The 26,328-nt window shown below is 33.6% G+C and overlaps 1 protein-coding gene across 5 annotated transcripts in view; it reads left to right on the forward strand.

Annotated features, from left to right (window-relative positions):
* The window catches only part of LOC143071229 (beta-1,3-galactosyltransferase 1-like), a 42,646-nt gene that overhangs the window by 10,086 nt on the left and 6,232 nt on the right, over positions 1–26,328 (forward strand). Inside the window, exon 1 of one of the 5 annotated variants that reach the window (XM_076245414.1) lies at positions 21,246–21,492. The exons of 2 other annotated variants lie outside the window; for them this stretch is intronic. The gene's annotated coding sequence lies outside the window, so the exon portion shown is untranslated. Of the gene's footprint in view, positions 1–21,245; positions 21,493–22,426; positions 23,140–24,114; positions 24,605–26,328 lie in introns of those variants that run through there. 2 more of the 5 variants (XM_076245438.1, XM_076245432.1) reach the window with 2 other exon arrangements.

Below are 26,328 nucleotides of genomic sequence, written 5' to 3' on the forward strand. Positions count from 1 at the left end.
GTACGTCTGAGCCAGTGACAACTCTACAACAGATTTATTCATCGGATCACCAGCAGGGATGGTGATACATGGCTATGTACATGATGTATATACAACTCGTCTAAACATCAACCCAACAATGTTAGACCTTTAAATTTGCTTTCGCAAATTTTTTGTTCTTCCCTCGCCGGGATTCGAACCCATGCTACTGAGATATCGTGACACCAAATCGCCTGCACTGTAGCCGTCCCGCTAGACCACACGACCACCTGGGCTTGAAAAAATGAAGCTTTCGCTGGCCAGGTGTTACCTTTTCACGTCAGTTTTAATCTAGCGTCGTACTACAGTACATGATATATAAGGCATGGAGATGTCATTTTAACAGATCAGCTAAATTATCTATAGTAAAGGATTCTACAAATTAATGTAAGATACAGTCAGAGAAAATAATTATATTTATAAGTACGTCTGAGCCAGCGACAACTCTACAACAGATTTATCCATTGGATCACCAGCAGTGATGGTGATACATGGCTGTGTACATAATGTATATATAACTCGTCTAAACATCAACCAAACAATGTTAGAGCAATTTTTTTGTTCTTCCCTCGCCGGGATTCGAACCCATGCTACTGAGATATCGTGACACCAAATCGCCTGCACTGTAGCCGTCCCGCTAGACCACACGACCACCTGGGCTTCAAAAAATGAAGCTTTCGCTGGCCATGTGTTTCCTTTCCACGTCAGTTTTAATCTAGCGTCGTACTACAGTACCTGATATATAAGGCATGGAGATGTTATTTTTACAGATCAGCTAAATTATCTATAGTAAAGGATCCTACAAATTAATGTATGATACAGTCACAGAAAATAATTATATTTATAAATACGTCTGAGCCAGTGACAACTCTACAACAGATTTATCCATTGGATCACCAGCAGTGATGGTGATGCATGGCTGTGTACATAATGTATATACAACTCGTCTACATATCAACCCAACAATGTTAGACCTTTAAATTTGCTTTCGCAAATTTTGTGTTCTTCCTTCGCCGGGATTCGAATCCATGCTACTGAGATATCGTGACACCAAATCGCCTGCACTGTAGCCGTCCCGCTAGACCACACGACCACCTGGGCTTCAAAAAATGAAGCTTTCGCTGGCCATGTGTTTCCTTTCCACTTCAGTTTTAATCTAGCGTCGTACTACAGTACCTGATATATAAGGCATGGAGATGTTATTTTTACAGATCAGCTAAATTATCTATAGTAAAGGATCCTACAAATTAATGTAAGATACAGTCACAGAAAATAATTATATTTATAACTACGTCTGAGCCAGTGACAACTCTACTACAGATTTATCCATCGGATCACCAGCAGTGATGGTGATACATGGCTGTGTACATAATGTATATACAACTCGTCTAAATATCAACCCAACAATGTTAGACCTTTAAATTTGCTTTCGCAAATTTTTTGTTCTTCCTTCGCCGGGATTCGAACCCATGCTACTGAGATATCGTGACACCAAATCACCTGCACTGTAGCCGTCCCTTTAGACCACACGACCACTTGGGCTTCAAAAAATGAAGCTTTAGCTGGCCATGTGTTACCTTTCCACGTCAGTTTTAATCTAGCGTCGTACTACAGTACATGATATATAAGGCATGGAGATGTTATTTTAACAGATCAGCTAAATTATATATAGTAAAGGATCTTACAAATTAATGTAAGATACAGTCAGAGAAAATAACTATATTTATAAGTACGTCTGAGCCAGTGACAACTGTACAACAGATTTATCCATTGGATCACCAGCAGTGATGGTGATACATGGCTGTGTACATAATGTATATACAACTCGTCTAAACATCAACCCAACAATGTTAGAGCAATGTTTTTGTTCTTCCCTCGCCGGGATTCGAACCCATGCTACTGAGATATCGTGACACCACATCGCCTGCACTGTAGCCGTCCCGCTAGACCACACGACCACCTGGGCTTCAAAAAATGAAGCTTTCGCTGGCCATGTGTTTCCTTTCGACGTCAGTTTTAATCTAGCGTCGTACTACAGTACATGATATATAAGGTATGGAGATGTTATTTTTACAGATCAGCTAAATTATCTATAGTAAAGGATCATACAAATTAATGTAAGATACAGTCACAGAAAATAATTATATTTATAAATACGTCTGAGCCAGTGACAACTCTACAACAGATTTATCCATCGGATCACCAGCAGTGATGGTGATGCATGGATGTGTACATAATGTATATACAACTCGTCTACATATCAACCCAACAATGTTAGACCTTTAAATTTGCTTTCGCAAATTTTGTGTTCTTCCTTCGCCGGGATTCGAATCCATGCTACTGAGATATCGTGACACCAAATCGCCTGCACTGTAGCCGTCCCTCTAGACTACACGACCACCTGGGCTTCAAAAAATGAAGCTTTCGCTGGCCATGTGTTACCTTTCCACGTCAGTTTTAATCTAGCGTCGTACTACAGTACATGATATATAAGGCATGGAGATGTTATTTTTACAGATCAACTAAATTATCTATAGTAAAGGATCCTACAAATTAATTTAAGATACAATCAGAGAAAATAACTATATTTATAAGTACGTCTGGGCCAGTGAAAACTCTACAACAGATGTATCCATCGGATCACCAGCAGTGATGGTGATACATGGCTGTGTATATAATGTATATACAACTCGTCTAAACATCAGCCCAACACTGTTAGACCTGTAAATTTGCTTTCGCAAATGTTTTGTTCTTCCCTCGCTGGGATTCGAACCCATGCTACTGAGATATCGGGACACCAAATAGCATGCACTGTAGCCGTCCCGCTAGACCACACGACCACCTGGGCTTCAAAAATATATCATTTTGAATTAAGGAACATATCATCCTCGTACAAAGCTCTCATCTTTTGTCCGGATTTGGTTATACTATAGGTCTGTTATGGTTTTGATCTGCTTTTCAACAATGACATTTATTTTGGATGTTCAAATATGTTTACCTCGACCACTACTGAGGAGAAATTAATTGCCTAAATGTGAATAGGTCGGCACTTATAGTCAATCAGCGAGGGACGTTAACCACCGAGGGTAGTAATGAATATTCATCTTTACCGGATGATTGACATCGATGTAAATAAAAACCGTGTGTCAACGTCAGATCAAATAAGTTCAATTTAATTGTTAGAAATACTATTTTCTGCTGAAAATTAAAAAATAAATAAAATTGAATGGAATGGAATTGAGCTATGTACAATACCTACCGTCGATGTTTAACATACAATACAGTGCTCCATTACACAGTCTATTGACAGTTGTCTATATCTACCGTCGGTGGTTAACATACAATATAGTGCTCCTATGTACCGTATATCAACAGTATTTGGCTGTACCTACCGTCTGTGGTTAACATACAATACAGTCCTCCTATATACCTTCTATCAACAGTATTTATCTATACCTACCGTCGGTGGTTAACATACAATATAGTGCTCCTATGTACCGTATATCAACAGTATTTGGCTATACCTACCGTCGGTGGTTAACATACAATACAGTCCTCCTATATACATTCTATCAACAGTATTTATCTATACCTACCGTCGGTGGTTAACATACAATATAGTGCTCAAATATATCATATATCAACAGTATTTGTCTCTACCTACCGTCGGTAGTAAACATACAATATAGTGCTCCTATATACCGTCTATCAACAGTATTTGGCTATACCTAACGTCGGTTGTTAACATACAATACAGTGCTCCTATATACCGTCTATCAACTGTATTTGTCGATACCTACCGTCGGTGGTTAACATACAATACAGTCCTCTTATATACCATCTATCAACAGTATTTGGCTATACCTAACGTCGGTGGTTAACATACAATACAGTCCTCCTATATACCTTCTATCAACAGTATTTATCTATACCTACCGTCGGTGGTTAACATACAATATAGTGCTCCTATGTACCGTATATCAACAGTATTTGGCTATACCTACCGTCGGTGGTTAACATACAATACAGTCCTCCTATATACCTTCTATCAACAGTATTTATCTATACCTACCGTTGGTGGTTAACATACAATATAGTGCTCAAATATACCATATATCAACAGGATTTGTCCCTACCTACCGTCGGTAGTAAACATACAATATAGTGCTCCTATATACCGTCTATCAACTGTATTTGGCTATACCTAACGTCGGTGGTTAACATACAATACAGTGCTCCTATATACCGTATATCAACAGTATTTGTCGATACCTACCGTCGGTGGTTAACATACAATACAGTCCTCTTATATACCATCTATCAACAGTATTTGTCTATACCTACCGTCGGTAGTTTAGATACAAAATAGTGCTCCTATATACCGTCTATCAACATTATTTGGCTATACCTACCGTTGGTGGTTAACATACAATATAGTGCTCCAATATACTGTCTATCAAGAGTATTTGTCTATGCATACCGTCGGTGGTTAACATACAATACAGTCCTCTTATATACCGTCTATCAACAGTATCTGGCTATACCTACCGTCCGTGGTTAACATACAATACAGTCCTTCCATATACCGTCTATCAACAGTATTTGTCTATACATTCCGTCCGTGGTTAACATACAATACATTCCTCCAATATACCTTCTATCAATAGTATTTGTCTATACATACTGTCGGTGGTTAACATACAATATAGTGCTCCTATATACCGTCTATCAACAGTATTTGTCTATACCTACCGTCGGTAGTTAAGATACAAAATAGTGCTCCTATATACCGTCTATCAACCGTATTTGGCTAAACCTACGGTTGGTGGTTAACATACAATACAGTCCTCCTATTTATCGTCTATCAACAGTATTTGGCTATAACTACCGTCCGTGGTTAACATACAATACAGTCCGCCTATATACCGTCTATCAACAGTATTTGTCTATACCTACCGTTGGTGGTTAACATACAATACAGTCCTCCTATATATCGTCTATCAACAGTATTTGTCTATACCTACCGTCGGTAGTTAAGATACAAAATAGTGCTCCTATATACCGTCTATCAATCGTATTTGGCTATACATACCGGCGGTGGTTAACATACAATATGGTGCTCCTATATACCGTCTATCAACAGTATTTGTCTATACCTACCGTCGGTAGTTAAGATACAAAATAGTGCTCCGATATACCGTCTATCAACCGTATTTGGCTATACCTACCGTTGGTGGTTAACAAACAATACAGTCCTCCTATATATCGTCTATCAACAGTATTTGTCTATACATACCGTCGGTGGTTAACATACAATATAGTGCTCCAATATACCGTATATCAATAGTATTTGTCTATATTTACCGTCGGTGGTTAACATACAATATAGTGCTCCAATATACCGTCTATCAACAGTATTTGTCTATACCTACCGTCGGTGGTTAACATACAATTCAGTCCTCCTATATGGAAGGCACTTAAAGTTAACCATCGAGGGACGTTAACTACCAAGGGTAGTAATGAATATTCATCTTTACCGGATGATTGACAGCGATATTGTGCATTTAAATTTGTATCGTTGAATCTGTCATAACACATACACTTGTTCGATGATATAGTAAAATATAATCGATACCAAAGTAACTGCACCAAATGTGCATTTAGACAATAAATGTCTTTTCGGTCATGCTCTATAGTATGAAAGGAACAGTTTGAAATTATGCTAGCTGTAGTTCCAGATATGATTCTTTTCTGGTGTAAGACGTATGTTGCGTGTCTGCTAGATAATCCGTCAGTACTTTGTTTTTTGGGGCAATGCATGACTTCGTTATTACTTGTTTTTCATGTAAACACCTTGATCAAATTAGAAATATTTATCAATATTATTTTGCTTTTTCAACGAAAACAGGTCCATAAATTTTCACTTTCATGAAAAAAAAATGAAAGTAGGTTATAATAATGAATATGAAAACAGTGACTTATTTTCATGAAAACTGCTTGAGGCACTTTTGAATACTTGCCCTTGAAAATTTTTAAGAATAGAATCTTACATTTTGGAAACGTCAAATCTACAATTGATAAAATCAGAAGGTAACCCACGTGAACAGATATATAAACAATTTACCACAGTTTCATGCAAATTGTTTAGAGCGATTTTGAGTTATTGTACAACATGTTGACGGAGACGGACGGATGGACAACGGTATACCATAATACGTCCCGTAGACGGGTGTATTAAACTAGACATATTGGTTGCACTGTGATTGATAATGTATGATAATATGATTTCCTACTGCTATATCATTTTCGTCAAAGAAAACGCGCATGATTATGATTAACGCACTTGTGTATTTCAAAAATATAGTTTGACAATCAAATCATTTGCACCTTCATTGCCGAATACAGATGTTTTTAAAAGAGGGGCGGGGTACCCAAGTAATATTATTCAAATTTTTAAGTCAGCGGTCCCATTCCGACTCCCTCCCTTTTTGATCCGTCTAATTGTTCAAATGCATATATATATATATTGTATTTGTGGTAGTTGCTCCGAACCGCATCAATTTTCTTTTAAATTAAATAGGTTTACACTTTCTTTCAACGATGTTGTTTGTTCTTTTGTTTATATTTCTTCCATCTAAGGAGAAAACAACCACTTCAAGCAGTTTCTTTCAAAGAAGTCAAAAAAGTCCCTCATTCCAGGAAAGTGTCAAAGTTTTTTAAAATGATTTCAAAAAAACAAATATTCGGTCGCACAACAGCAATTGGTATTTCATAGAAACATGTTGTACAATGTCTGACGTTAAACATTATACATAATTTTGTAGACTAGCTTTTTTACTGCTGATTGTCGTCTGTTATTTACTACATAATCCACGTTCTAGTTTTTTCACAACATACTCTGATTAAAATGGGAAAAAAATACCCACTTATCTAATTGTGTAGTTCCGATTGCTGCTACCAGAGCGAGCTCAAAATCATAGATGACTTATATTGGGCATCACCGTTGCCCAATGATTTGTCGAATTTTAACTGTCAGTTTTTTTAAATTACGTCTGTAGTCAATGATATTGCGATCACAGGGATCTCAATGAAATGTTTTACGATATCATCCGTCTTCTCGAAATGGTCCCCTCCATTGTTTAATTGTCTTTAACCATCGTCAAATGATACCCGCCATTGTCAAAATTTGTTTTCGTTTTTTGAGCCGCCGCCATTTTTGTTAGCAATTACAATCAATTAACCCTATGGTAATTGTATTATAATCTAAAGGGTAGACTTGATTACGATTTTCAACACCTGAGGGATATCTTGGCAAAGTACAATAATCACTTGTACAGGTAGATCAACACAACTGACCGGAGAACAAGAGAGACGACTAAGTGCATTTATTGAATATGTTTTCCGCAAATGGACATTTAGATTAAAAAAATAAATATTTTATCCAGTAATAAAGAAAAACGTTATAAAACCGAACACGTGCTTATATTGACGACTAATGCAATAGGTATCCCTATATTCAAACGAGTACAACATCAGACGTTAAACATTATGCATGCCATATAACACGAGCAAAGCAGTAATCTCTAATATTTAATATTTTTACAAGTTTAAAAGTAAATACATAAATATCAACTGCAACTTGATAATATCTTAAGAAATTTCGTATCGTAATTTCGAATTCACTCCATAGTTTACAATCGTATTGATACATCCGGTCTTCCGGTTTACATTCAGAATCCAAAGATGAATGTTGCATAGCATATAACTATGAAATAAGCTACCAGAAAGACAAGTTGAAAGAGTTGGTATTGCTTTGTTTCATAAAAAAAGAATGACCAATGTAGATACAAGTATATTGTCTTAGAGAGGGATAAATCCTATTTTGTAAAGGATGACTCTGATTCTAACAAAAAATTCTCTGAAACTGCCATTATCAAGATGCTTGATTTTTTTTATTGACAATACATTGGCTACGTTCGGAGGACGTGTTTTTCAACAGACTGTCGGCATTCCAATGGGAACCAATTGTGCCCCACTTCTTGTCGACTTGTTTCTTTATTATTATGAGGTTGCCTTCATACAGGACCTTCTTAGGAAGAATTATAAAAAGTTAGCAATATCCTTTAACTCTACTTTCCACTATATAGATGACGTTCTGTCACTTAATAATTCAAAATTTACGGGATTTGTTATAACATAAGCAACACGACGGGTGCCACATGTAGAGCAGGATCTGCTTACCCTTCCGGAGCACCTGAGATCACCCCTAGTTTTTGGTGGGGTTCGTGTTGCTTATTCTTTAGTTTTCTATGTTGTGTCATGTATTCTATTGTTTGTCTGTTTGTCTTCTTTAATTTTTAGCCAGGCGTTGTCAGTTTATTTTCGATTTATGAGTTTGACTGTCCCTCTGGTATCTTTCGTCCCTCTTCTATTTAGAGGCATTAAAAAATTAAGTTGAAAACGTTTGCCCACAAAATCTTTTCTTCAGCGTTTAACAAAATCCAATGTAACAATATTTGTTTATTATTGTTACATTTCTATGTAACCGTAGTCGGTGCCGAAAAAATATCCAGCTTATATAGCATGAAAACGAAATGGGAAACCCAGGCATCATTCTTAACTAAGGGGGAGCAATGTAGATTATTACAAATGAAAATTCATAAAAATATTTGTTATTCTATACTGAAATAAATAAAATAAGCAATATATCACAATTCCTAACATTGAAATGAAGGAATGAAATGCTTCGATCAGGACACCATTTATTTTTTCATGGTGAAAGTTCCTCCAACTTTTAATTATATCCACGGAGATCGGATCAGTCATTTTAAAAGTTTACAAAACACAGTACCATATTTAGGTACACTTCGAGGATAGATAAGTATTGTACACATGGCTTAAGACAAGTTCGGAAAGTCCCGTCGCAATAAATTTATGTACACTGTCTAAGATTTTTCAAGTGTTCATATGTTGAACAGATTGAAATACAACCCCTTCCCCAAAACCATTGTCTTTGTACAGAAGGAATCTGTTTTCCGGCAACGGTGGTTTTCAGTGTCCACAAATAGAGACTCAATTTACTCAACGATATCGATGGCAATTTAAAGACAAAATGAAGTCAAAAAGACCATTTTCACTGGTATTGTGATTACTTTTAAATTCAAATGACAACGAAAAAATCCTTTAAATGGCTAATTCTTTTAACATTTTTACAACCATGCAGAAGTATGATAAATGTCTGGATTTTAAAGTTCCCAAGTGAAAGGAGGAAACAACATAAAGAGTATCATGCTTATTGATAAACTTTGTATTTTATTATTCTAATAGTTTTTTTACTTTACATGAAAGGTGTTGACAATGATTTTAGGGAAATTTCGGCGATGGATATAAAATTTGACAGGGCAGATACACTGGTCGATCACAAATTCAATGAATTGAAAAGACTAAAGAAAGTTCAAACATGGGACAACATTAATTTGATTTATGATGTACAAACTGTCGTGAAAGTTGGCTTGATTTAAAACTTATGACCCTCAACGCAGAGATGAACACAGCAACAATGGTTAGTCAAATTGAAAAGCTACTACTTCCTATACGGAAACGTAAAAGGCAATTACGAAAACAGAAGACAGAATTGAAAAGTATTCACCTAAGTTTTAATGAATTCTAAAAAATTTTAACAGAGGTAAAGAAAAAGTGCTTAGGAATACATTTGCGTGATTAAAGAACCGCAAAAGGAAATATACATACACTTTGATGAAAATGAATAAGAAAATGACGAGAATGAAAACGATGTAAATCCTTTATAAAATGCAATAACAAGAGAACAAGCAAGAGTTGAAACAGTTTGTTAAAGGTCTGCACAGGTAGAGCAAGCAATATCTAACAAACCAGCCAAACGATACAATAAAGATAAAAATATACCGAAACAAATAGAAATACACAAAAGAAGTTTAAGTGTTTATATTACAAAGCCGAAAATTATGAAATATGTATGTGGTCTGTATTTGTGAGATAAGATAGTGAGACGAAGGTTGATTTAGTGAGAAGAAAAAATGATGAATAATGGCATGTGAGTAAACAGAACCTTCAAGTGTTGGACATTTTTCATTTCGTGGAAATAGGAAATTATGATAAAAAGTTGAAACCAAATAAAGTAGATATGTAGTTACGAAGGCTCTTGTCGTTCATTACAAGAATGTTATACATATTAATCAGAAGATCGGAAACCAGACTTGTAGTGTAACTTTTAGTTGAAGATTGAATTAGTAAAAAGTGAGGTGTATCTTCACGGAAACTTTGATGCGGAAAATGTATCGAATTGATAAACATTAAAACTTTGATTGATAACTTTTTTTGGGTTGTATGCCGATCTGATAACCGTTTCCGATATCAGTATTTATTTTATGACGTATTTTATCCTGAATTGATGATGTGATGAAGTGACAGTATAAACTAAAACATAGTGGAACTTCAAATAATGGAGGTATAATTATGGGAAGAGCAGTACAGTATATACATTTGTTTCCTTTTCCTTCCCTTTCCCGATTTCACCTAGATTGGGTTTTCGAACTTGTAACGAATTAAGTTCTTTGGATTGTCAAGTGGCCAATATTATACAAAACTAAATTTAAATATAAATTTAATAAACAAAACAAAAGTAAAGTAAATTCAACATAAATGAAATAATAAAATGAAAACATGCAAATATAACTAAGTAAGCACACACAAAACAGAATTAAATATTCTACTATGAAATAAACAAAATGAAACTAAACAGTTACAGTCCGCAAACCTCCATCAACTCTGCAAAATTCCCGATAAAGGTTGAATGTTACATGTTCTTTAGAATAACTTTGGGTTATTCCCCTTGAATTTCTTTTAATATAAAACGGACAGAAAATAACTATTTTCATACATCTTTGGTTGATTCTAAATTGAACACTTGATTTTATACTTTTACTGCAATGGTAACTTTAATGAGCAATGCCGACTTGAAACTGTATAACACTGCACGGACTGCTAGATTCGTTAAACATTTTTAACCGGACCTCTTTGGATATTTCTAACGGATAATTTAACCAACTCCAGGCGTTGTAATTGATATCAACAAACATCGAGTTGTGACCATATTACAAATAATACCATTTGTATCTCCGACACCATATATCACCGACCAGTCAATGGTTTGAGTACTTGCTGTACGCACACCAAAACTGGGCCTAAAAACCCCTGCAACATAAATATTGAATCCCAAAATTACTTTAACTATACATTTGCACGATATAGCAATTATTCGGACATTCTGGACCGCGAGTAAGAAAATTCAAATATCATCTCGACAGCAAAATATACCTAAATGAAGTATATAAATAAGTAAAAAATGTCTCATAGTTCACAACTTGTTCGCTATGCCCGTGTCTGTTATGACGTTTTTTATTTTAGCGAACGCAACCTATGTATTACTGGTAAATTATTAAACCAGGGATATCGTTACCATAAATTACTGAAAACATTTACTAAATTTTTCCATAGATATAAAGATTTGGTTTTGAAGTTTGGATGTACCTGTAGAAAACTTATTTCAAACGGGATAGCACATCCTCATTTTTACAGAAATGTTGTTAACCGTGCCCGGAAATTTAGAAATGATCCATGTAAACTTGTCGCTCCTTTAAAAAAAACTTATTCTAAAAGGTTACCTATTTAACACCGTAATAAGATCATTAAATATTGTTTTTATTGGAATAAATGTTGGTTTTGTTATCAGTAGATTAAAAGCTTACTAAATTTTACTAGTATGTTATATATATACATATTCATGGATCTACAATCTGTCGATACCTGTAACTTGGCATTGCACAAGGTCATGTTTTTCTCTGGCTGTTTATGATGTCTTTACACGAAATCCATTGGATGTTGGATGTGTACGGATTGATAGTTTAGTCTTAGATGCATGATTTTTTTTCGTTTGAACTAGCTGTCAGATAACTGCGAGTACTCTCAGATCTGTTCATTGTGTCTTTTTGTGTCGGGATGTATAAGTACCCGGCCACGTCCACTTATATTTTTGTCCATCTGATGAGTTAAGCCTTTTTCAACTGATTTTTATAGTTCGTTCTTATGTTGTACTGTTATACCACTGTCCCAGGTTAGGGGGAGGGTTGGGATCCCGCTAACATGTTTAACCCCGCCACATCATTTATGTATGTGCCTGTCCCAAGTCAGGAGCCTGTATATTCAGTGGTTGTCGTTTGTTTATGTGTTACATATTTGTTTTTCGTTAATTTTTTTACATAAATAAGGCCGTTAGTTTTCTCGTTTGAATTGTTTTACATTGTCTTATCGGGGCCATTTAAAGCTGACTATGCGGTATGGGCTTTGCTCATTGTTGAAGGCCGTACGGTGACCTATAGTTGTTAATGTCTGTGTCATTTTGGTCTTTTGTGGATAGTTGTCTCATTGGCAATCATACCACATCTTCTTTTTTATACCTACCTGAGTGTTGTAATAATTCGCTTTGGGATATCCACGTCCTAAACTGATAACTTTAATACCAAACAGCTATTTTTACCAACTCTAGACTCAGCACAAGTGTGTGCTTTACTTAATGGCCATGTTTCGAGTTATTTGTGCCTGATCAGATGATACACATGAAAAGTCTGCTTGACTATATAGTCCGGTGTTAGCGAAAATAAGCCTTAACATTAAATATAATCCTAGATAAGATAAATGTATATAAATAAATAAATGGAAATTGTTACAGAACTTGCTTTGTTCAACCTGGGCAACCAAGTTAAAAGCGAGTTATTGATATGAAATAGATCGTCAATGCATAAGTGATATGTACTTTCATTGTTTCGTGGATGTTTGAACTGCTCATTGTGTCGCATTAATTTTAATCAATCACGATGTCTAGAATTGCATGAGAGATGCAGAAACAAATAGATTAAATAAAAGTAGGGGTTTCATTTGATTGACAGCTATACCTAGACAATGACCAGAGAAAAACGGATTTGAATACTTTTAGATCACCCGTCTGCAATCCATATCCCTGGTTCGGGTTGAAAAATCAATTACACCAACCAATAATATGAGAAAAGAAAGTAAACAGAAAATCTCAATGAACACATTAAAATGATAATAGTATTGAGGTTGACAAGAAAGGATATTTGTTATAAAAGAGGGACGAAAGATACCAAAGGGACAGTCAAACTCATAAATCTAAAACAAACTGACAACGCCATGGTTAAAAATAAAAAAGACAAACAGAAAAACAATTGTACACACGACACAACATAGAAAACTAAAGAATAAACAACACGAACCCCACCAAAAACTAGGGGTGATCTCAGGTGCTCCGGAAGGGTAAGCAGATCCTGATTTTTTGTTTTGTCATGATATAAAAATGATAGAAAGATTGCATTTTTATTTAACACGTGGTTTTTCAGATTCCCGCCTTTATTTTATTGAGACATAAGATCACGTATTTACACACGTATCCCATACCAGATCTATGGGAAAGATTACCTTAGCCGTATTTGGCACAACTTTTTTGAATTTTGGATCATCAATGCTCTTCAACTTTGTACTTGTTTGGCTTTATGATTACTTTGATATGAGCGTCACTGATGAGTCTTATGTAGACGAAACGCTCGTCTTGCGTACTAAATTATAATCCTGGTACTTTTGATAACTATTCTGCGAACTGAAATGATTAAATTGTCTGCTTATCAAAGTTGTGTGAATGTGACCGTCCTCGATCTGAAACATTTGCCACAATGACCATTTCGGCAAGTTGACAGTAAGTTGATAAGGCAGCATCTTCAAAACGACAGTTTAAACTATTTTAGGGTTCAAAAGAGATGATTTCCAATACAATGACATACGTACCTAGCTCGACGTACGGACCTTATTTGACGGGTAATTGCCAACCATCGATTTGGATTAAATATGTCGCTTAAGTTTAAACAAAGCCTTCAAAGACTTTTAAAATATCACACAGGAATTTTCGTCCATATATTTTTTTGTTTTGTCATGATATAAAAATGATAGAAAGATTGCATTTTTATTTAACACGTGGTTTTTCAGATTCCCGCCTTTATTTTATTGAGACATAAGATCACGTATTTACACACGTATCCCATACCTATCATACGTACGATTCGAGTTATCTTTCATGGTTTTGATTATTATTTTCAATATACTTTGCAAATGAACGTCGCATTATACTTTTTTTCTGTCTTTCTTTAAAGTTTATCTTAATTTTTATCATATTTATTGCTGGGAAAATATTACGAACGATATGTTTCTGAAAAATTCAGAAATATCGAAAGCAGAATTTGTCAGAATCTGTCTTTATATAAAGGTCGAAAATTCAGATAAAACTATCGATCCATTTATATAACGAATAACAGTATTTTTCATTTTATATCATAAACACTTTATTGATAAAGAAATCACTAAATATGTTGTATTTTTAGAATTAAGATGTGTTCGATTAGGGATTGCTCTGTATACTTTATTTAACGGAAATGCTATCGGAGTCCAAATACAAAAAATATTTCTAAGGAATATATTTAATATCCATTGAAGTGAACTAGCTTTTTTTTTGTATCCATTATGTTGAAAAGAACAAATACAATGGGGTCACCGAATTCATTTTAATAAGTAGATCATTAACGGAAATGTGCACGGTAAGAAAAAAAACCATGATATAATAAGATTTCATTTCCAGATGCGGATCCAAGATGCAAACTAATATGAGCAAGGTAGATACAAATATCTTTTTAAAATAACAGACATAGTATAACTCGCAAAAGGCTGATTGATCCAAACAAGATGACATCAATTTGAAACTGATTAAATACTTGTTAGTGGTGTTTTTACAACGAACTTGTTACTTTTGGTGGGCAATGTTTTCAACAGACACTTGGTATTCCTTCATTAAATGTAGTACTATTCAACGTTGTTTATTATAAGCAAGACTTTAGTGGGGTTCGTGTTGCTTATTCTTTAGTTTTCTATGTTGTTTTATGTGTACTATTGTGTGTCTGTTTTTTTTTCATTTTTAGCCATGGCATTGTCCGTTTGTTTTCGATTCATGAGTTTGACTGTCAAGTAAAGAATCAGTGGAGAAATAAATTTAGTATCCCCAAATCTGTTCAAAGCATTTTGGAGGAGGTCAAACATATAATCCTGTCTTTTTTTTATCAGGAACCTATCTTAATTATACTACCTACATATGAATTCAGTCCTAACCTGGACACACGTTAACTTGGAGCAGACTAGTTGACTACTTTCCAAGTTAACTTGAGTAATTTGAAGCAGACAGGCATTTTAAATTCGTCGTTGGTAGACCTGACCTGATGACTGTTTTTTACGACTGCTGCAGACCTATTGACAAGTCTGCTCCAGACCAGACCTGTCACAAGTCTGCTATTGACCAGCCTTGAGAACAGGTCTTCCCATACCTGTTGACAGGTCTTCTCCTGACCAGACTTGTGGATAGGTCTGCTACTGACCAGGCATAGGTACAGGTCTGCTTATGAATGATTATCGTTTTTAAGACTTTCATATTATATCTCGATTTTTATTGTGTACACAATACACGTATTGCTCTTTTTCCCAGTACGGCAAATTACTGTCCTTGTTAAACTCTATATATCATGAGATATTCTACACATTGAAAAAATCTTTTTTTCATTTTATATTCTTATATACATTTAACAATGGCTATACAATTACACACTTGTGATTTCATGCAGCTATCATAAAAGAAAGGAAAGTTTTTTTAAACTTAAGTCTGACAGAAAGGTTATCCAAAGCATCGAAACAGTATTTTTATACCATTGGATATCAACATCATTGAGATTTGTCTTTACGGATTATAAATGATATCTAGGACGTCCGAAAAAATTATACTCTTTGTGAACATTAATAAAGTATTTGCCACTTAATGTTTAGCTACCAACAAAGTGTTGGATGATGCAGTAGAATAGTTTTATTATTGAAACCATCCTTAACGTCTGATTTTAGTGACATCTCGATATTACAAATACAGAGATGAAATGCTGGCACTCTAAACATATGAGGGAAAGATTTTGTATTCATTGTTTTCCAATGTTGCTTTTAATTTGTATTATACAATCAATCCTGATATAAAAAAAAAACTTGATTTATAATGCAGCTATATGTATATTTACATAGTAAAATGCAAATATGTTCAGTTTTGGTTGATGCAGTCAAAAAACTTTGCTATACGAGTCAGCCTGGAGTATCAAAACTACCAAAATGTTGCTACGTATCACTATATTGAACAAAAGGAGGACAAACTGCCACATTAAATTAAAATTAACTACTAAAATTTTGTCATGTTTGTTGCGAATAAAGAGAGGACATGCTGGCAATACAATATTGCTGTCATTGTATAATACAGTACATCCTGACTCAAAACTATTACTGAATTATTGTGTGACTATATAGATTTACATCATAAAGTGCTAATATGGTAAGTTTTGGTTGATGCTGTCAAATAATTTTGTTGTACAAGTCAGCTGAGGTATCAAAACTACTGATTTTTTTAAGTATCAATATATTGAATAAATAAGGACATGTTCGCACTCTTAATTTTATTTGTTCCAATAGTGTTGTAATTTGCATTATACAATCCATCCTGACTTCAAAATATAATTGATTTACTATGCGGCTACGTGCATATAGATTTAGAAATAATAAAGTGCAAATATGGTCAGTGTGGTTGATGCGATTTAAAAAATGTAAGAGTCTGTCTGTGGCATCTACATAAATAAACATATTGACATATTCCTCATTTGAGGTGCAAAAATGGTCAGTCTTGGTTGATGCGTTCAAATAATTTTGTTGTACGAGTCAGCCTGAGGTATCAAAAAAACTGAAAATATATAGGTTCCTGATACAGTCAAATAATTTTGTTATATTTGAGTCAGTCTGAGATGTGAAAACTACTGATAAAACCAAAAAAAAGGACATGGTTGCACTGCTGATTGGTGCAGAAAATGAAATAAAAGTAAGCCGGTCATTAACATGATAAATATCAACAGAGACATTATGTGTCTCTGATATCCGATACTTTAATACACCAATATTGCTTTCAATTATCATGATTACTTTATATGATCTACTTTCTATTCGTTTTTTGAATTGTTTATCAATTTTATCGGAAACCCAAGTTTATAAGATTAACGATACAGTTTAAAACCGATCAGAACCTAACAATAGTATAATGAGTGTAACCAATGCCGTTTTAATTTATAGAAACATATGTAAAGGCAGATCACAGATAAATTTGTATAACACTCAAAGTTGTATGCATATTTTACTGTATAGGACTATATCTCTTTCAGCATAAAACCAACCATCGACGCATATAATATGGAATATATTTCAGCATGTATTTCAAATGTTTAAAACACCGTTACAAAAGTGAAATAACGGAATACCGAGCTCCAACAATAAAGCAAAATTAAAGTTCCTTATCAAATGTGGCAGCAACAAAAGCTCAAAGACATCAAATAAATAAAAACAACTGTCATATTCATGACTTAATACATCTGTTTCTTTAGGTAGAAAACGCTGCATTTAAGCTATTATCAAAGCTAGCTAAACCTAGCACAATTTTCTTGCAAGAGATGTACATAAAACTATAACATCAGCCGGGTTCCAACGATGAACTTTAAACATTATACGATTATCACATACTAGTAATCCGTATTTGTATGGTAAATAGACCTATTCGTGTACGCACAGTTCGTTATTTTAGTATGCTGTTTTTAATTACTGTTCTGCGTTTATTTTAGGCATCCGCTGTTTTTCTGATGTTAACATGTCGAAATGTACTATGATATGGTTTATTTATGTATTTATCTGTCCGTTATCTTCTATTTATTTATACTGTATTCTTGTCATGTAATGTTGTCATTTTAGCAGTATATTTAACATAACTATAAAGCAAGAGGTTTGGCTGGTGACAAAACCAGGTTATAAAAAATGAACATTCACAAAAATACTGAACTCAAAGGAAAACTCTAAAAGAAAATTCCCTAATCAAATGGCGAAATTAAAAGCTGAAACACATCAAATGACTGGATAACAACTGTCATATTCCTATTTTGGAACAGGCAAAGTCTTATGTAAAAACAAAAATGTCCAACAAGTCAGGAATGTGGAAGTTGTTATCTAATAGTTCCTTTGTATATATGTTGCATTGTCGTATGTTTTTGTTGCACCTCGATGTTTCTGTAGTTTCGTTGTTTTCTTTTAAAGTTGATGTGATTTCTTCGGTTTTACTTTGTAACCAGGATTTGTGTTCTCTCAGTCGCTTTATGAGTTTGAATAGCGGTATACTACTGTTGTCCTTATTTATTGCAGGAACGATTCTATTTTAATTCAATAAAACACATACATTATTATTATACAATATGTATATATACATATGTAGGACTCTAAAGTGCTAAAGTCCGATGCCTCCATACGCTAAAGTGCGATGGTCCGCCAAAGTATAGACGTACAAAACGTAGTTGGATTATGACGTTAAAAGTCGTTTATACAAACCAAAAATGAACATACCGGAATATGAAATAAATAATGGAAACGAACAGATGCAAATTTATGTTTAAGTTTACATTAAAATATTGATTTTATTGAAGAGTATAACATCGATAAAATAAAGGTTCACGTTTTCAAGCGTAAATCAGAAATTGTCCATTAAAACATCAGTGTGTACATTTTGGTTGAATATAACATGTATTAATACTCGCTACGAAAAAGGTGGAAAATAAATTTTAGTGGCAAATAGTTCATGCATGTTCAGGACGAGGGGCGTATTGAATGTAGCTTGTCGTTTACACAGACTATTAATTTAAACACATCCCCTTGCCAGTCAGGTATGAATGGGTACAGATAATTGTAGAACTGGGCATGCCCAAAAAGACAAAGATCAGAATAATCGGGCATGCACAATTCAGCAAGTTTTATAAATTCCGAGCACTATTAGAAAAATGATGCATGCATAGTATTACAAGATTTATTTTAGCAAACACGGCAAAATTATTGAAAGTCAAGTGCACAGTTTTATCCAACGCAATCATAGGTTTGAACGTAGTTTTCAATTTAGACTTGTTTATATATATATATATACAACTCGTCTAAACATCAACCCAACAATGTTAGATCTGTAAATTTGCTTTCGCTGTATATATATATATATATATATATATATATCTTAAAAATTAAATACACAAAAAGAGTTTTAAAAGCAGCATTGTCTAGCGCTTTCATCCATCTTAGGACTTTTCAAGAATATGAACGTCGTTATGGGGAACACATTAGTATTATGACGTAACGTCATTGTTCAATAACGTTGCGTCATAATACTATAATATATAATATATAATATATATATATATTGAAGAGTTTTTTAATTTTGTCCACGCTGTGCATAAAATAAGAAAAAAATAAAGCTAAAAATACACCAAATATTTATATTCAATATGAATATTTACATTTTGTCTATAACTATATCATGTTCACAATGTTCTTTATAATATCATTCATGGTATCCTACCGGTTTCACTGTTTAACAGATCTTCAAGGATATGGTTGCTGGCAACGTCGTCAGGGGTAACGTCTATTAGCGACATTATTATCTAGTCCTGAAAGTCATAATATAGTACAACGTAGTAACTATATAAAACGAAAGTGAAAGTATATAATAAAAAAATGGCTTCTAGATTATCGTTCATCTATTCAATTTCGGACGGTATTACTTATAACAAAATAATGTTCTTTATTAATTCTCATTGGTTACGTTGTATTATCTGAACACTGATAAAATGGGAAAATGAAGAAATTTCGATGATTTGATCCAGCGCATCTTACATTATATTCGCTAAGCGGGATCTCACTTTTTCTCATGGATATTTGAATAGAAATTGCCGAAATTATAACTAATTATTCATACGACCTATTCAACCTGTTCTTGTTTCCAATGTGATTCAATGTACACAACGACTCAAACTTATTTCTTTTGGGATTTTTTGAAGAAAAACATATTTCACTTGTTAATATTTTTGGTTTGCAAACTATAAATCATTATATTTTATGCTTTTTGATGATTCATTCTCAAACAAATTCGTTCACCATCGATTGCGGGTTTCAACGGGTAATGTACATTTCATTGTGTTGTATATGTCACCGCCTGTATGATATGAGGCCTTTTTATAAAAAAGGGAAATTTCCCAATATTTAAATCAAATAATAATGAAAAAACACAACAATGAGGAGAAAAAACACCAATGATGTAACAAGTCACATTGTTCACATAAGAATAAATCAAATTTTATTCAGAAAATATTCCGAAAAAAAATTCTCAATATTTTTGTACAACTTTGCCAGATTTGCACATTGATAAACTGTTGGTAGATATTCAGGAATTTTGTAGAAAATTAAGACTTAAATACAATTGTGTCAACGGAGCAAGGAACAAAGCAGATCTGAAACCGTGGAACAAGGGAACAAGTTGATTATGACTTTTATAAGACACGTTATAATAGTTTCTGCGTACACCAATCGACTGCACTCAAGTATAACAAAGCATTCTGAAATCGTTTAAACAAGCCTCAGAAAAACTACAGACGCAAACGTACATTTTAATGACAGGTGCACACATATTTTTTATTGCCAAACAATTATATAAAGATCAATCTGTAGAGACATAACGAAAAAACCTGAACTCGAAAAATTCAAAAGAAGATAGTCCATGAAGTATAACAAGTTTATTGTTAGAAAGCAGCTAATACGTACAAACCACACTTGATAGTAATAAGTAAGCCTTTTGCAAACAAGCCGAACACGTATAACATAAAGAAACGGAATTTCAAGTGTAAATGACTCATGATGAAGGCTTGTAAAAGTAAATATTATATTAAAATTCAGAAATTAATTTCACAATAAATAGATAAATGTATGATTTTGTATTCACCAACTCTGCATGATCGCAACTTTTAACAAATAGATTAAGGAAACTGTATTTATATCATTATATCATTTTGGTTTGAACGCAATTATCATGATTTTGGTTTGATAAAAATATATTAATGATAAATTGTCTTTCTCAAAAACGTATTTACTTGAAGCTTTAGAAATAATTTTGGACCATAATTCTTTTCTTTTCAGTATATTCTTGTTTTTCTATAAACATCCGAAAATGTGAAGAAAATATAAACGTTCATGTAGGATAAAAGCACTGTTAGCATGTATGTATAGATTTCAGACATAGCTAAAATAATCCTCTATAAAAGTACCAAAGCTCAATCAAGCAGAGCTTTCTATGAATGTAACTTTTAATACATTTGTATGTTCTTTTGTTCAGTCACCTTGATACAAATTCATGTTGGAAAATACTTATTTGAACTCAAAAATAAACATCTTATCTAGGTAAGCACTAACTAGCAAAATATTTAATTCATATGATAAGGCTTTGTATGAATCTTTATTTACCCGTTTGATGTAGTTTTGCAAGCATTTGAACTGTTTTTTTTTTTTTTGCATGATATACAATACAGAAATATAGAAAATGTCGAGTAAAACTAAATCAATAAACGTGGTGTGGTCCCATTTATATCGTGCTTGGCAGGGTTGAACACTGATAATTTGCTCAAAGGCACTTTCGTTGATTTGGCTGAAATAAGCACAGTTATGTTGTACAAAGGAAATGTCATGGAGTGAACTGGAAAAAAACACAGATATGTTGTCAGAGTTCTGAAAAGTATTCCCATTCAAAGATTCCTGCAATGGGCAATATTCGGTAATTTCAGTTTGCAATCTTTTTTTCAAACAAATTAGTAACTAAATACAGCAGTTGCATAACATTATCTCTATTATATAAATTTGATACAGATACACATTAAGATACAAATTTGAAAGAATAAACAATGTTATATCTTCATTTTCTTTACTAATTTCGTGTACTAAAAGGCAGAAAAATGTTCTGTTTTTGCACATTGTTTTTCCCAGCTTTGTTTGAATCAATGAAATCATTGCCATGGATACACAAAAAGGAATTAAAATTCACCACATAAACTTTTTAGAAACCAAATATATGGAAGATACTCATTTCATACAAATGCACATGTATGAGAAACATAGTAGCCTTAATGTATGACAAAACCAAAAATAGAAGATGAATAAACGATGTGTGGATTTGGAGTGCTTGTCACATTAAAAACAAAAGACAACGAACACATAATTGCATATTCCAATATATATATATATATATATATATATATATATAAGGGGTCATATAACTTCAATTTATTGACCGATTCCTAATTAGTTCAGAAGGGAATTTCTAGGATGTCAATGCATATTAATTGTATTGTATACTGTTCTAGGCAACCAAACACAGACATGTTTAAAATTAGACAGTGTTCCGTCTTAAATGTTTACTACATTAGCTTTACCCTCGTAACTAAATATTGCACTTTAGTAGCCTTACAATGAATCGCTTCATATTTTAGCATGCAAATGAGACAAATAAACATTTTTAGCAGGATTTGTGTAATAATTTGGCATTGAATACATCTAAAGTTGACAGTACTATTATAATGTATACCCTATTTAAAAGTGTCAAACCAATGTTTGGTACGCTATCTAAATCAACTTTGAACTGCGTGTGATTTCAAATAGCTACATACTGTACAATTTATCCTCTTTGGAGGTTATTGTAGAATTTTAAAAGACCAAACAGACCATAAAATGAGACAAACTTTAGGTTTTACACTTTGCTGAAGCATTTTCTTTCTAAATAATATGCTAACCTTCATAAAATCTTTTTAACTAAACACCTAAAAAAAAGTACCATATTCATCGTTACAGCTAGCTGAACATACCAAAATTCTTTAAAATTGAGGCAGCGGGATTTCACATTAGGGTAGCAGTCCACCGCTATATGAGTAGGTTAGCACTTGGCGTCTTTGCAGTTTTCAAACATAAAAGCTAGTGTGCAATATAAATGTTTTTTGGAGAGTTGCAGATTCATAAAGATTTCATAGTGATTTTATAGGAACATCAAGTTCGGGTAACGTATGTACTATGGGTTTTAGCTGTATGACAGTCCGTATTTTCTTATCGAAAACAGACATTGTTTCGGAAATAACTTTAGTATGGTAATGTTTTTCCAGTTTTTTGTCGCCCAAAATTTGTGATTGCATTTTACATTAAAAATAAGGAAAAATTACTATTAGTTATTTAATATATGGTATATGCATATCAATAATTTTAGAAAAGGTGTCATTAAAAGGGATAACTATTGTAGTTTGAGCCAAATTCTTTGGAGAAATATGACTGTTCAAGGCCTTTGTATATTATCCAATGATAAATATATGCTGCATCTTACAATGGATACACAGAAAAGGAATTATATTCCACCATGATAACATTGAAAATCAAATCTGTGGAGGAAACTTATTACATACAAATGTATGACACAAACAGTTGGTTAAATGTATGAAAAAGTCATGATTACACTATGATTAAACATTTTGTTATTTACTTTTTTGTGTCTAGTGCTACTTCTTGTATGGCACAAACGAACATGAGTAAGACCAGATACGTATTTCTCTTAGGGTAATAAAAAAAGAAACTTGATTAAGGACAAAACACTTCATACAAACGATGTTGTGCTCGGAAACTGTAAGGACTCGTACAACAATATCACTTTAAAATATTGATACAAAAATGTGTACTATAAAAAAGAAGATGTAGTATGATTGCCAATGAGACAACTTTCCACAAGATACCAAATGTCACAGAAATTAATATCTATATGTTACCATACGGCTGCCAACAATGAGCAAAGCACATACCGTATAGTCAGCTTTAAAAGGCTCCGAAATGACAATTCAAACGGGAACATTAATTAATTAAGTACCAAAAAAAATGAATGAATAAAATATGTAACACACCAACAAACGTCAACCACTAAATTACGGGGTCTTCACCTGGGACAGGCACATAAATTTAGAATGTGGCGGGGTTAAACGTGTTCGAGGGATACCAACCTTCCACTAACCTGGGACAGTTGTGTAACATTTCAACAGAAGAACGAACTATAAAAATCAGCTGAAAAAGGCTTAACTCATCAGATGGATACAAATAGAAATACATCTAACAAAACACAGAGTGGCCGTGGCCGGGTACTTGTATCTCCCAACAACGAAAAAGCGCTCAGTACTAATCTGAGAGTACTTGTAGTTACTGACAGCTAGTTCAAAGCAACTATCAACTTGTAAAAAAATATGCATTTAAAACTAAATTACAAATCAGTACACATCTAACAATGCTTTCAGTTTACTGATAATAAAATCAATATTAATACCAATAAAAACAATATTCAATGATCTAATTACAGTGTTGAATTGGTAACCTTTTAAAATAACTTTGTTTGAAGGATCAATAAGTTTACCAAGATCGTTTCTAAATTTTTGGGTAAATAATATTTCCATAAAAATGAGGATGTGCTATCCCGTTTGAAATAAGTTTTCTAGAGGTACAACCAAACTTTTTTATATTTATTGATGAATTTGTAAATGTTTTAAGTAATTGTGGTTACGAAATTACTGGCTTAATTAATTACCAGCATTACATAGATAACGTTCGTTATAATAAAAAAAAAAACGTCACAACAGACACGGACGTAGCGAAATAGTTGTAAAATATAACCACCGTAAGATGGTGCCAATGAACATCACCATCCAAAAACGGAAAATTAACAATAGGAAACGAAAAATCGTCCCTGTTGCCGCAAATGTTAAGGTGGTGTTTCCTCAATATTACTCTTTTATTTCAGATAGGGAAGCATTTAAAAAAAATCTCACTTCCGGAAAAATCCAAAATGGCGGACGTCATACTTGAATCAGCCTAATATCGAAGGCTAGTTTTTGAAAAGGTGTTATTATCATGCTACTAGGATAATATTTGGTACAAACCTTTGTTATGTACTACTTTTAGATATATTTTATAGATTAGATGTCTACAAAAACCCTACTTCCGGTTAAAATCCATCATGGCGGACATTGTACTTAAATAAGCTTATTTTTTAGGGAGGGTAATTGAAATGAGTTTTAACGTATTGCTACTATCATTACATTGTGCAGGAACCTATCGTTAGTGCTTCTGAAGGATACAATGTGTAAGACATATGTCTTAAAAACCCTTACTTCCGGTAATATCTAAAATGGCGGACATAGAAATATCAATTTAATATTCAAATATTCAACTTTTTTTAAAATGTAAAGGAAATGATTTTTTGTGTGCTGGTCATTAAACTTTTGGCTTTACGTTATCCCTAAAACCACTTATTCTATCATGTTGTAAATGTTTAAATATAAAGTTGACACTTCCGGTAAAAATATGACGACAATTTCAAAGATGACTCCTCAATCCATTTCTTCGATGTAGAGTTTTGGATAGATTGATTAAAACAAAATAAAATCACTATAGTACTAAAACATATTTGAAATTACTACAATTTTCGGCCATATATAACGATTACCACGACATGCACACATCGCAGTGCACGGGATACCCGATTTTCCACATTCAAAATGACCGCGGCATCCTTTCTTACATCCACAATGTACAAGCTTCTGACAAAATGATGAGGCCTCAAAAAGAGTTTTTTTAAAGTTATCCTCTTTGTCCCCGCCTGAAGTAGGTAGCATTAGAGCCAATCCCAAGCTCGTCTCCCTAAACACCTACCTAAGTAATGTGCATGATTTACATGCCGGAAAAGACTAGAAGTTGAGGGAATAGCCTCAAAAAGCCTTCCCTTTTGCGCAAATAGTTATTTTCTTGCTTCGTTAACCATGCATGTTATACCCATCTGTTAATCTTACAGTAAAACCCCGGTGATTTAGTCTGATCAATCATCATTCTTTATGTTAAAGTCACATCTTCAAGTGCAATCAATGTCTCCCACATAATCTTTGTTCCCCTTTCAAGCAAAGAGAGAACCATATCACTACAGGTAAATGCAAGGATAACAAGAAGTGTGTCAGATCACTCATTTCCTAGTGCGTTTGTAAGGCCATTGATAGATATTAATCCAAAGTCTTTTGCCCTCCCAAACACAATCCATAGTTCGTCTACCTCTATGTCACGGAATAGCGAATTAGTAGTGACAGCATCATCATTAACGACTGTTCGAATCATGACTCGTTTAAGTTCGTGTTTCACTGCATCAGACACATGCACCATGATTCTAGTGTCTGC

The sequence above is a fragment of the Mytilus galloprovincialis genome, chromosome 1 (genome assembly GCF_965363235.1).
Source record: "Mytilus galloprovincialis chromosome 1, xbMytGall1.hap1.1, whole genome shotgun sequence".
Taxonomy (NCBI): domain Eukaryota; kingdom Metazoa; phylum Mollusca; class Bivalvia; order Mytilida; family Mytilidae; genus Mytilus; species Mytilus galloprovincialis.